The sequence below is a fragment of the Papio anubis genome, chromosome 15, assembly GCF_008728515.1.
Source record: "Papio anubis isolate 15944 chromosome 15, Panubis1.0, whole genome shotgun sequence".
NCBI lineage: Eukaryota > Metazoa > Chordata > Mammalia > Primates > Cercopithecidae > Papio > Papio anubis.
Genome location: NC_044990.1, coordinates 83751922 through 83764164, shown reverse-complemented (window position 1 = coordinate 83764164; position 12243 = coordinate 83751922). Strand labels below are relative to the sequence as shown.

At 37.8% G+C, this 12243-nt stretch overlaps 1 long non-coding RNA gene across 4 annotated transcripts in view; it reads left to right on the top strand.

Annotated features, from left to right (window-relative positions):
* Window positions 1–10036, top strand: part of LOC110741742 — a 120348-nt gene extending 110312 nt beyond the window's left edge. For all 4 annotated transcript variants that reach the window (XR_002518529.2, XR_002518531.2, XR_002518528.2 and 1 more), the window contains one exon: window positions 9709–10036. This is a non-coding gene — a long non-coding RNA (uncharacterized LOC110741742). The remainder of the gene's footprint in view (window positions 1–9708) is intronic.
* Window positions 10037–12243: the final 2207 nt, after the last annotated feature.

Here is a 12243-nt window from a genome sequence, read left to right as displayed (position 1 = left end):
TCCTTTTATTCCTCCCTTTGGAGTTCAGGAATACGACTGAACAGCATTAGTATTAAAATAGAGATCATCAGACTGACAACACAGACTTTTTGTAAAAAGAAGATACAAAATTCTAACCTGAGTCTGGTATAGCATCCCATGACAGATAGGAGCAGGCTTTGAAGGAAATCAAGGTATATATAATATACCAAATATATTTCTTTGACATATTTTGAAATGACCCTGCAAAGTTGGTTTTTTTGTAGAGGAAATTTGCATCCTGTAAATAATCTCCTTCCCTTACTAGATATTTTCCAGAGTCTGACATCTTTTAAGGTATGATAGGAAATATATATGCTCTATTCTCTCTGAAGCCTGCTACCTGGAGACTTCATCCGCGTAACAAGTACCTTGGTTTCCACAGTCCCCCTTATCTTAACTCAATCATTTCTTTCTTTTCTTTTCTTTTTTGAATTTCAGGCCAAGTTTATTTTTATTTTTATTTTTTAATTTTTTTTTTTAAATTTCAATAGATTTTGGGGAACAGGTACTGTTTGGTTACATGAATAAGTTCTTTAGAGGTGATTTCTGAGATTTTGGTGCACCCATCACCGGAACAGTATACACTGTACCCAATGTGTAGTCTTTTATCCCTCGCCACCCCCTATTCTTTCCCCCAAGTCCCCAAAGTCCAATGTATCATTCTTAGGCTTTTACATCCTCATATAGCTTAGCTCTTACACATGAGTGAGAATATATGATGTTTGTTTGGTTTTCTATTACTGAATTACTTCACTTAGAATAATAGTCTCAAATTCTATCCAAGTTGTTGGGAATGCCATTATTTCATTATCTTTTATGGCTGAGTAATATATATATGTGTGTTTGTGTGTGTATATATATAACATATATATTATATATATATATATATGCGCCACATTTTCTTTATCCACTTGTTCATTGATGGGCATTCGGGCTGGTTCCATATTTTTGCAATTGTGAATTGTACTGCTAGAAGCATGCATGTGCAAGTATCTTTTTCGTATAATGACTTATTTTCCTCTGGGTAGATACCTAGTAGTGGGATTGCTGGATCAAATGGTAGTTCTACTTTTAGTTCTGTAAGGAACCTCCACACTGTTTTCCATAATGGTAGTACAAGTTTACATTCCCACCAACACTGTTTCCTTTTCACTGCATCCATGCCAACATCTATTATGTTTCAATTTTTTGGTTATGGCCATTCTTGCAGGAGTGAGGTGGTATCACATTGTGGTTTTGATTTGTATTTCCCTGATAATTAGATGTTGAGCATGTTTCCATATGCTTGTCGGCTATTTGTGTATTTTTTGTAGAGAATTGGCTATATATAAATATATATGCATATATATTTATATATAATATTAACATACTCCATAATTACAGAATACAGGTTTCTTTTACAAATCCATGGGAAACCTATAAAACTGACAGATATAAAATGTGTTTCCATGGTATTTGAAAGATTTATGTTATGCAGATAACTGTCTCTGAAAGCAAAAACATTAATTTGAAAATAAATGACCAAAGGACAACTAGTTTACAGATCAATGAATGCCCTCTTACAAAACTCTTGGGTCAAAGAAAAATGCAAAATAGGTATTAGACAATATTTTTAAAAAACAGATAATGAAAATATATATTAAGCCTAGTAACTTACAATCAGACAGAAATGGATTTAATGCAGATATTAGAAAAGAAAATGACTAAAATAAGTAAGTTTGGCATGTATTGAAGAAGTTATAACAATACAATGAAGAAAACCCAAGGACAGAAGTAAATCTCATCTTGAACTGTAGTTCCCATAATCCCCACAATGAGCTGGAGGGACCTGGTGGGAAATAATTGAATCATGGGGGCAATTACCTCCATGCTGTTCTCATGATAGTGAGTGGAGTTCTCATGGGATCTGATGGTTTCACAGCCTTTGCTCTGCACTTCTCCTTGCTGCTGCCTTGTGAAGAAGCACATTTTTGTTTCCACCTCCTCCATGATTGTAAGTTTACTGAGGCTCTGTCCGTCATGCCGAACTGTGAGTCAATTAAACCTTAGCCTCAGCTATGCCTTTATTAGCAGCCTTGCGTGAGAATGCACTAATACATCTCATATCTCCCTAAAATGTATAAAACCAAGCTGTCCCCTGACCACCTTGGGCACATGTCATCAGGACCTCCTGAGGCTGTCATGGGTACATCCTTAACCTTGGCAAAATAAACTTTCTAAATTGATTGAGACTTGTCTCAGATACTTTGTGGTTTACAAATTACCCTTTGTTCTAGACCAGTCACAAGAGTGACCATACATAATGGCAGTGTGCCACTTACTCAGCTAGAAAGGCTCCTTAGCTTTTCCTCCCACTGGGAATGAAAGTCAGTATTCTTACCTTGACCTGTCGGGCCCTGGACTTAACAAAAACCAGCATGTTTTGACCTAAAATTACCTCTGAATGGTCTTTGTGTGTAAGATGGAAGAGACATGGAGTGGTGCCAGCATCTGAGATGAGGCTGAAAATGAAAACTAGGGGTACTTTCTAATATAAGGGATGCCTTGAAAGTCATGTTGAACTTTGTCTTCCTGGAATAGGAAGAGGGTGGAAATATTTTAATTAGGGAAGTGATGTGATTGCATTTGCTTTTAAAGTTCTTTTTGGTTAAATGTAACAGAGAAGGAATTTGATACAGTGGGTAATAATGGAGAGGAAACAATTTTAGGAATATTAAAATAACCTTGGCTTGAATTAAGGTAGAGATGGAGAAATGTGTAAAGACTGAAGAGGCTGTTGGGAGTTAGAAAAGACAAGTGGACGGATTAGTGTTGGGATAAGAAAGGAAGAAAGGAGTCATTGATGACGCCATGTTTCAGAAGGTTTAGGTGATGAGGTGAAGGCTGATGCCATTCATTGAAACAAGATAGAGAGATAAGCGTGCTTTGAAAGATAGATAAGCATGCTTGGGTGCAGTGGTTCTCATGTGAAATGTCTGATGAAACATAAAAGTGAAAGGAGGAGACAAATATAATAAAAAATATATATTCTTGATGTCAAAACTAAAATATAAATATTTGGGAGACTTCCGTATGTATTTGGATGCTATTCTCATGCTTCTGTTTCTGGAAAAAATAATACAAAACAAAAATTATTTCACGAGTTCTCAATTTTTGTCCTTCTGTTTTTATCAGATAAATGCAAATAACTTTCGTATCTTTCTTCTCTTGCAGTTTCCCATGTCTTCCAAATTTATTTCACATCATTATCTTACTTTTCCTCAAGGTCATTTTTCCCTTGACTACAACAATGCAGATTTCAATTCTGCCACTGAATTCCTAGACATATTCGTCATCCCCATTTTCATCTCCCACCACCCCGCCGTTTTCTTCATGTTAACTTGTTTTCCTGACTCACAGAAATCACCTTTCCCTGCATACATTTTTAGGATTTCAAACTTTATTCTAATGATTTCTCCTAGTTGCCCCCAAAATTATATTCTATGGTGTGTTTTTAAAGTTGAATTTTTAAGATGATATTTCATATCTATATTTTCAAAAGCTTTTCTTCTGTGAATGTTATTGTCAGCTGTCAGGGTGTGAGATAGTTCTTGATACTACATTCTTTCCATGCTGTTGCCTGAATCGGTTTAAAATAAAGTCATTACTAGGCTGTAAACTTGCTCTTCAAAATTGAGCAGCATATATTTAACCACTCATACTTCTTAGCTTTCCAACACTTTGAGTCAATGGAGTATACAAACACCTGTAATTTCCAGTGAGCACAGCTCCCAGGCTCGCTCTCTGTGTCTCTCACTTTTTTTTTTTTTTTTTTTTTTGCCTCAGCCTGTGGGACTTTATTTATGGGATTTGCACCTTCACCTTCTGCATGCAGTGTGCCTTACATTTTTATTGTGATTTTGGTAGAGGCGATGATTTGCTGGTTGTAGAAAAATGGACAGCATTATAGGATTACAAAAGTATTACTAAGAAATTCCAACAAGCTACTTCCAGTTTATGTCTGATTGTTAGTTTTGGATGGTGCAACCTTAATTTCTGAACCAGCAGGTGAAAGATGAGAGAAGAATAAGAGACCTTTCTATACATCTTCAGGCAAACAGGCTTGTTGGCTTCCTAATATTTCAGTGGGACACTGGGATGGGGTGGAGGCAACATATTGTTTAAATAAGTAGATAGTTTTTTTTTAAAAAAGTGAATTTTGTCTCTAAGATATATTTTTACTAGAATGATACTATGTAGGAATACGTGTAAACCCCTGGACTTTGATCTCAAGCAAAACATTTTCCCTATCATCCCTCCCTCTTAAGTGCATGAGTTTGGTAAAGTACTACAGAAATTTGTTCTCTCAAAGTTCTGGAAACTCGAACTCTGGAGTCAATGTGTTGGCATGGTCTCTTCTGTGCTCCTGCCTTAGCTTTAGGGCATTGCTGGCAACCCTTGACTTGTAGATGCATCACTTCAATCTCTGTGCTCCACAAGGTGTTGTCCACTGTGTCTGTGTCTGTGTCCAGTGTCTTCATCCAGTGTCTGCTTTTTCTTCTAATAAGGACATCAGCTGTATGAACTCACCCTAATTAAGTATGATCTCATTATAACTTGATTGCATCTACAAATACCCCATTTTCAAATAAGGTCATATTCCTAGGATTAGGACTTCAATGTGTTTTGTTTTGTTTTGTTTTTTGGGTGGAGGGAGAAAGGAAGGAAGTGGGCACAATTCAATTCATAACACCAACTAAATATAAATGCCACTGTGGTAAGATCAGCTTGACCATGTTGTTTTTTAAACGGTGGTTTTCTTTGTTTCTATTGTGGTTTTTGCTCATCTTATCAGAAAATTGGATAACTTTAGATACTGAATATGAAAGAGTAAAACATTAAAAGTTTAAAGTGAAGGCCAGGCACGGCAGCTCACACCTGTATTCACAGCACTTTGGGAGGCCGAGGTGGGTGGATCACCTGAGATCAGGAGTTTGAGACCAGCCTGGGCAACATGATGAAACTCTGTCTCTACTAAAAATACAAAAATTAGGTGGGTGTGGTGGCGGGCACCTGTAATACCAGGTACTGGGGAGGCTGAGGCAGCAGAATCACTTGAAACTTGGAGATGGAGGTTGCAGCGAGCCTAGATCATGCCACTGCACTTCACCCTGGACAACAAAGCAAGAATCCATCTCAAAATAAATAAGTAAAATAAAAATAAAAAAATAAAGTGAATCCCACAGATTTGCTTATACTCTTTATAACTAGATTAAGTGTCTACAACAGCGCTCTTTTTGAGTAACTTTATGGGGATATACATCAGGTGCCAACCACTCCACATTCCAAAGGGAGGCACAGACTTGCTTTGCAGGACTTGCAAAGCAGTGTCCAAAATGGTTTCCTGGCCTTAGGCTCAGCATCCCCCTGAAGGGTATGAGGGAAGAGCTGCGGTCTCCCGTTGGAGAGATTGGATGGATGCTGAGTGCTCATCTTCTTCCCCTTCCCTGACAGAGAACTCGATGTGCATCCCTGGACCTACAGGGACAAAGAAGTGTCAGATTTATTCCAGAAAATCGTTAAAGGATGAGAGGCTTGTGAAGAGGCCCAGAGCAAAACCAAAGAAGGCTACAGCCTGGAAATAATTGTATTCCCCCGATAGTAGGCCAGATTGCATCTTTCTTATCACTCTGTGGTGGGCATTGTGAGACAAAGCTTAGCCTGGGATTATCTTAGATCTTGTCAAAGAAGGCCCTGGCCAATGAGGCTATCTCTGCAGGAAGCAGCTGGAAGTGCATCATCCCAGATCCCAGCTGGAGAGACCAGCCTCAGGAGAACAGCTGAGGCTGAGGGATTCATTCTACCTGGGAAAACTGCACATGACGGATAACCATTCATGGGCAGGGATCTTAACCCCCAAGGATGCCCTGAAGAATTCAGCACCCAACCTCCTATTACTTTCAAAGGAATCACACAACAGTTTACAAGGGGGCATGTCGATAACTTTATTAGTGCCGAGCTCTGCCTTTCTCTGTAATACCTCTCACTTCAGTCCTCCATGAGTCATAGTGTTTCATGGGTGTATGATGAAGCAATGGAAGCCTCATGCCTGGAAATAGGAAGAAAGTTCACTATAAGGGACCTGCTCATTAAAGTGGACCCAAACTTGTGAAGAGAACTTGGATCACAGGTTGGCATCTTGATTTTTTTGATTTTTATGGAGTACACAGAATTGCAACTGGTAAAGGAGACAATTCTCGAGAGGAAAGGTGATTAGAGGACATTTTGTGACCTGGGAGTGAATGGATACATTCTGAGAATTGCTCTATATTTCACTAAGTAACAGGGGTTTGCCCCTCAAAGTGGGGGTGGTTTTAAGGAGGCAATCGGTTGTGGGGAGGTAGGAAAGTTGATTTCTGATTTTATCTTTGCTCATCGTCCAGGCTACATAAACATTAAGAACATTGTTATTTTACTTTAATAAAGAAGTTTATAAATAGTCCAATATTAAAAGTTGATTAAATGATACTTTTGGAAATACATTAATTTTACTGAATGCCCTCTAGCCTTACTATAAAAAAGAATGCTTTGCAAATAATGAAAGCTAAATAAAAATAAGCCAGCTCCAGCCACTTTAAGTGACGGAACACACTTTGTACCTTGGGGATGGGGAGAGGGCAGGAAATGAAGAAATTAAAGGCAAGGGCGTCTCACTGAGGTATATCAAATCCTATTAGACCAGGTCATTTCCTTGGCTGGAAACTGGACAGGGCTCCTATTGTCCTGTCTACTTTGCCTGAAATCTTTTATTTATTCTCCATGTTTGTTTCATTGGCAGGTAATTCTATTCCTGTTTCTACATTTACCATGCTAGATCCGTCTTTTCCCTGATTTTATTTTTAAGTTACTATGATGTTCTTACTAAATATATAAATGCTTATTATTGGGTTTTAGCTGTTTCTATAATAAAGAGTTGTAGTTATTGTAAGTTGCATCTCACTAAGCTTTAAAAATGTATTCATCCACTGTAGAGAAGTATGTTTCATTGAAATTTGATTGCACACAAAGCTTGACATGAGGTTTATTCTCTTTGTGAAATAAACCATTCAATCTGGAATGCATTCACATTTATCTGAAACTTGAAGGAAATAAGTCATCTTTCACTTATATTTTAATATCCCATATTTCCATTAAATTAATGGAAGGTTAGACCTAAAGCTCTCTTATTGGACAGTTATTATTAATGATTCTTTGCACATAGAGTGCATGAATAGCTCACAAGAAAATTTCACCAAAGTCATGTTATATATTTCTCATAATAATCCTAAGAGGTAGGGTTGACAGACATTAGCATTCTGACATCAGAATTGGAGAGAGATTCTTCTGTCTCATTTAAGGGATTTGCCCAAAATTAACCAGTCCATGGTAAATCCAGCTCTATAATATTACCCTTAAGAATATTCAAAAGGTCCCGGGCGCAGTGGCTCACACTTGTAATCCCAGGACTTTGGGAGGCTGAGGCAGGTGGATCATCTGAGGTCAGGAGTTCAAGACCAGCCCAGCCAACATGGTGAAACTTCGTGTCTACTAAAAATACACACAAAAAAAAAAAAAAAGAAAGAAAAGCTAAGAGTTGTGGCAGGCACCTGTAATCCCAGCTACTAGGAAGGCTGAAGCAGGAGAATTGCTTGAACCTGGGAGGCGGAGGTTGCAGTGAGCCAAGATTGCGCCACTGCACTCCAGCCTGGGCGACAGAGCGAGACTCTGTCTCAAAACAAAAACAAACAAAAAAGAATATTCAAAAGGCGCATGGGACAAGGAGAGGTCATTTCACATCCTCTTGAGGAGCACAGGTCACTCCAGACTATATTTTTCCTAGATGACTGGGGGACCCTGCTCTCCTCCTTTTGGCTCTAGGGACTTGATTCCTGAAGACGGGTCATGCTCCAACGTCTAGTTTAGAGTTTTTCTACTACACCACTTGGTCTCTTATTTTAATTTATTTCTCTGCTTTTTGGTTTTATTCTTTTTTAATCTCCTGGATCACAATATAATCATTTGAATTTTTGTTGTGTATACAAGGGCTCACAGAAAATGTGTAATAAACGTGGTTCGTGGGAAAATCTTGCTAACGGAATCCAGTAGATTAATAACTGAGAAAATAAGGCACACATAACAAAAGGTTGTTCATGGCTGTAAGTTCAAGAATGGGAATTGATTAGAGTGATAGAATAAATACATGTGCATATGTTCTGAATTGATTAGGAATATTAAAAAGATACCTAGATTCCTAGAAAAATTAAAAAGAAACATTTTTTCTAAGAAATAGGAAGTTCAAGTATAAACTTACCAAACAACAGAAGTGATAAAGCGTTAGCATAAAAAATTAGCATAATGATTATTCTGTATTGTTTACACAGATCTATCAAGTCAAGTGTTTGGCCAGAGCCATTCTTTATTCAGTTATCAAAATGATAGAGTCATTTGGATGAGTTCAGAGACTTCTGCCTTATGATAAAAAAGATAATTGTAAATCAAAAAAGAGTTTAAAGGCTATACTAATTAAACAGCTACTTGGATATTAGAAGATTTGTTTCTCCAAACTTCTACTATTTTTGATTTTCTTTTCTGTTTGTGGAAGTTTTGGGAAGCAACGTTTTATTCTGTGATTAGCTTCAAAGAGTTTCAGCCATGGGTTATGGGACTGGACCATGTATACTTGAAGTGTGCTTCAAACCATAAAATTCTATGAGATTTTGTGAGCAACTACATCTTATTAATAAAAAGAATTGCAGTTTATACCCTATTTTAAAGTACTTATTTTTGCTTTCTCAAATATAAGGATGATGTACTATGAATTTGTAGTATCATTAACTATGAAGACAAAAGATACAAAATTTACTGTTCACTCATTTTTCCTTAATTTCCAAGAACCTTAATCTGGAATTTAAGCTTAAGCTTACTTTAAACATTATCTTTATTGTTTTATTTTCTATGAAAAAAAATCCAACCTATCTATTAGTATGCCACTTTAAAAATATTAAAAGCCAGTGGATAACTGCAAAAGAAGGGCTTTTAATTTTATATCAAATAATAAAATAATTTATTCTATTGATAATTCCAAACTCTCAAATAATATCTTGCTGCAGTACTAAGGAAATGGACAAAGGAAGAAAAAACAGCTTTTCATGCCTTTCCTGAAACAACTGTAGGAAATTTTTGTCATGCTACAATTATTCTGTGATCATGAAAAATTCTTTTAAAGACATGGTAGCCACAACCATTTTATCTTCTGACTTACTAAGCAGTCTGAGGGTGAATAGAGAGTTTCGATTCCAGCTTATGGTTATAATTACTAACTGCAAAAATCCTATTGCCTTTCATTAAGTAGTTCAAATATTTAATTGAGACTACAGGGTGTCCACACACAGCGTTGTACCATGCATAATTATCCCTACACATACAGGAACAGTGAGGGTACTTTTAACAATAAAACAGATTATCAAAAAATTACATTTTTAATTTAAGTTTTGACTTTAATCTTTTCTGTGGTTAAATACACATTTCTGCATTTTTTCTGCAAATGAGGACATTAAGCTAAATAAATGAACCATAAAGTGACAGAAAAAAAAAACTTTGCACTGTTACATAAATGGATAAATCTTTAATATGCATTAAACATAGCACTATGTCTTTATTTTCTAACAGCTTGTATGAGAAAGAAGAACTGGTGATGCAGGAAGTCAAATACCACCAGCTTAGTGGGTCAGCATCCTCTCCTCCCACATAAGCGGAGCTCGGAGCATGAGATAAAATACCTGGGTGCCCTTTGCTCCAGCCTCGTGCTCCCACAACTTTGCTTCTGACAGAGTACTTATCTCTCTGACCACTGGGAAACTACTAAAAGAGAGAAACTTGAAAAGGATTGGACCTTTCTGTGCAGATCTCTTTGAAAATTGTCACCTTCCAGGTTAGCTTTTAAGAGAAGCCCAATATATTAGGAACCTGAAAATAAAGGAAAGTTTGCACATTGAAACATCACTTGCTAATAGTTTTATTATTGGAAATGGAAATTTGGAATTCTAGAAAAAGAAATGTCATTGGGGGTTAGGAATTAACCACTTGCTACCTATGTTAATGTAATGTGGTTAAAAGAAGCTGCAGGAAGTTCCTGAAATTATTGAAACAAAAATTTCCCCCTGGAATCTAAGTCATGCAAGTGAAATTATTTAAACATTCCCTTCAACTTTATATTTCAAAAGCGCTTTACAATAGCTTCTTATGTTATCCATCCCTCGACTAGCTGAAAGGCATGCATTTTTATTGTTTTAGTTACTATTTAGCTTTATGAACAGCATTCTTGCTTTGTTGTAATTACAAACATTTATTTCCGTGGGGATGGAACGACCATGCTCTGCTATTTCTGCCAGGTACTAATTGTCAATAGAAAATAGAGCCAAGTAGAGCAACCTTAGCTCTTCAATCAACACATCCAGTATTAAGGAAAAAAAAAAAAAAGACATTGATATCTGAAATGTAAATTCAAATCTTTATCCAACACGCAAGAATTGTAATTGTGGGAGATTAGGTTGGGAAAAAATAAAAAGGTGTATAATTAGAGTGTCAGGATTACAGCCTTCACTGGAAGCTACTGTATCAGGTATAACTCTGCAAAATTGTAGATGGTTTGCAAATCATCCTTGCTCACATTTAATGATCTATTACTATATGCCAGGTATTCTGTCTGAAACAGCATGGGAAGAGGAATCAGAGACAGAACTGCCACCTACGTGGGACCTTGCTGGGGTGCAGAAATTTTGTTTCTCACATTTTTGAAATGTAATACTTTGATTTGAATTTTACTCCTGCTTAAGGACACCAAGATGAAAGCCGATGGCCCCCTGCCCCCTTCCCTGGTGTAGTTTGTTAAGAAATGACTTTAGTTCTATGAAAGTGTATTCTTAGTTACAAACATAAAGAAGTATCACTGGCGGCCGGGCGCGGTGGCTCAAGCCTGTAATCCCAGCACTTTGGGAGGCCGAGGCGGGCGGATCACGAGGTCAGGAGATCGAGACCATCCTGGCTAACATGGTGAAACCCCGTCTCTACTAAAAATACAAAAAACTAGCCGGGCGTGGTGGCGGGCGCCTGTAGTCCCAGCTACTCGGAGGCTGAGGCAGGAGAATGGCCTGAACCTGGGAGGCGGAGCTTGCAGTGAGCCGAGATCGCGCCACTGCACTCCAGCCTGGGTGACACAGCGCGAGACTCCGTCTCAAAAAAAAAAAAAAAAAAGAAGTATCACTGGCTAGTGAGAAGGGATTTTATTGAAAGGATGTTGGGAGTTCATTTATCTTCCGGGATCTGCAGATGGGCGGAGAGACTAGAAAACCAAGAACATGAACCAGGCACCATTCAAACTTCAGAACAGTGAGGGTACCAGAACAGCTTCTAGGGAACAAGGCCCGGCACGGCCGCCTGGAAGTTGCTGGTACCGGATGCTTGACTGTCCTTATTTCCTGGCATTGCCAGCTGCAGAGGCAGCTAATTAACAGAGCCAGGGGTGCATCCAGGGCTCTCTTTATGGGGGCATCCACAGTGGGAGGCAGTGGGTTTTGTTGCAGGAAATTGCTGTGTTATATCTCAGGTTTTCTCAATTTATGTAATAAATGTATGCATAGGTTCAGATGGAAGTAAGAAGTGCCACATCTGAGAGCTGAAGAAGCACTGTAATCACCCATCCCAAAGGAGATGATTTCTTAGGAAAAGAAGTGAGTTTGGGAAATATGTTAGATGTATTCTCCTGTCTCTTCCATATTCCTGGGAATTTGAGCCATCACTTATCTCTGATACGCTTTGCTTGAGAGGCGGTTTCTATACTATATTTGATGATGTGCATCTGATAATACATCATTCAAATATTTCCCAGCTGTGTTAACTGAGTCTCTAGAGGCAGGTCTCCTGAGAATTGTCAGTTGTGTTTATTTTCCAGTTAAGTCTACTTTCAGAGAGCCATTATGAAACAGAAAAGTTTCAACAGAAAGATGATTATTGTTAATATTATTGTGGTAAGACCACTTAATGTGAGATCTATCCTGTTAGCACATTTTTACATGCGCACTGTTGTGTTGTTAACTATAGGTGCAATGTTGCACAGCAGACTTCAGGAGCTTATTCCTCTTCCATAATAAAACTCTGTACCGTTACTGTTGAACAGCAACTTGCCATTTCTCCCTCCCCTCACCT